This window comes from Diaphorina citri, unplaced genomic scaffold, assembly GCF_000475195.1.
Source record: "Diaphorina citri unplaced genomic scaffold, Diaci psyllid genome assembly version 1.1 scaffold2831, whole genome shotgun sequence".
NCBI classification, from domain to species: Eukaryota; Metazoa; Arthropoda; class Insecta; order Hemiptera; family Psyllidae; genus Diaphorina; species Diaphorina citri.
The window spans coordinates 25623-27681 of NW_007380248.1; positions in this window are offsets into that span (position 1 = coordinate 25623).

Here is a 2059-nt window from a genome sequence, read left to right on the forward strand (position 1 = left end):
TAATGCATTCACATGTTACCCAAATAACTAGGCATGTAGGTTGTAGGTATACATGCATTCTTTTTAGAACTAATACTAAGATCAGAATGTTCTTTTTTCTGGAATGTATAAACAATTTGAACAAAATTTTAGCCCAAAAAAGACTAAGGACATTTTGTGAAAACAATAATTCAAAACAGGATTTTTTGAAGGCTCAAGTTATCTCTTCATACTCAGGACAGGTATTCCTAATCCTAACACTAATACAGAAACAATCTGGTCGAACTCTCCTCACCATATTCCCTCATTTTTTAGCTTAACTCAGGAAGCGAATGGACAACTTTATGGTGATGGGTTATTTTTTTACCATTTTTTCGATGCCCAGTTTAATCTTCTATATTCTTCTAAACTCCGAGCACTTGGCTTACGTTAGTTTTATTCGAGCACCAGAGTGTGTTTGTGAGGCTGAGCGAATGTTTGAGAGGTTGAGACACAGCAATCGGGACATGAAATAAGTTTTTACTTTCCTTATCCTACAAAGATCATCCGTAGGACAGAAGATTATTTTATGAAATTTGCTATTGAATTCCTATGGTTGAAAATGATTACTTGAAAGAAAAACTTACAACCAGTTTCCTCTTGGATTTGTGCGATTTCTTCTTCCCGAAGCAAGAGGGATGATCTGTTACCCATTTTGTGTACTGAATAGATTTGATAATTAATTTATCGGATGTCACACTGCCTGAACTGCCACTAGTGTTTAAAACACCGTTTTTTAATTAAATAACTATTTAATTAATGCCAGAAATAATAAAAAATTAATTCATTATCTTATCAGTTTTCCGTTTATCAAAAAAATCATTTTTTCTTATTTCTTTTTGTGCTTATGTTTACAAATGAGATCAGCTGATTTATTTTTTGTGCTATCTTCGCGTTGGGACGGCAAAGCCGGCAACACAAAAGCTGTGATAGCACATTAATCTGGATACACACGGTCGGGTAAATTTAGCAGTCTGATGAGCGGAACGGTTTTGGATACCAACGTAACCAACGGTTTTTTTTATGCTTTAACGTTAACAGTTCTTTTTTTACTTTCTATTTTCTACATTTGTAATTGAAGACCGATCATCAATAATGTGCTAAGTGCCAAAAATTAAAAATTTGAGTTAGGTACGGATTCACGGTTGGTCCAGTGGTAACGCGCTTGCAGAAGGTCCCGGGTTCGAATCCCACCATCGACAAAAATTTGTACTCGTTTTTCGATTGCAAATATTTCAACGGGTTACTTTCTGGTGTTCCCGTGTTGACCCAGCACCTAAATGGGAAGTATTGTGTCTCTTCTCGCCCATCTGATGAGAGGCATACTACGGGATGGGCATGCTACGACACAGACCACAAGCGTCCAATGTAGCAGTTGTTTCATCACTACGAAATAAAAACGGCGGTGAAACACTCATCTTAAAAAAAACCCTTTCAAAAAATATACCTACTCACCCATCTGGAGCTCCCCAAACATCTGTTACCCAGAACCTACTACTCACCCATCCGGAACTCCCCAAACATCTGATACTCCCAGAACGCAGTGTTGTCATCCGGCCGCACATTCTCCGGCTTCACCAATCCGGCAAACACCTCATCCGGAACCACATAGACCTGTTCGGTCGCTTCTTCTTCTTCTCCTTGGTAGCTACTGGCGTCCAGAGAGTGTTGGGAGAGGCTGGGAGCTTCGACAGGTGAGGGTGGGCGAGATCGGGCGAGTACTGCTATGGCCTTGAACAGCTGAGGGCAAATTGAAGTTTATTTATTTTTTTATCAAGTTTCCATTTATTATTTTTACAACATCAGAACATACAAAATTCATATAAACGGTATATACCCATCCGTAAAAGCAGAGCTTGTGCCATGGATGGGGAAAAGTTGAAATTGATAAAGTAACAAGTTGAAATCTCTAAAGGTGTGTCCAAACATAGTGGACCGGCTGTCGATCAACGAGGTGAATCTATGTTGTCGAGGCAATGTGGACGGTTTCAGTCGACATCGATTGACGGTCGTCGTGTCGACTATGTGTGGACACAGATTA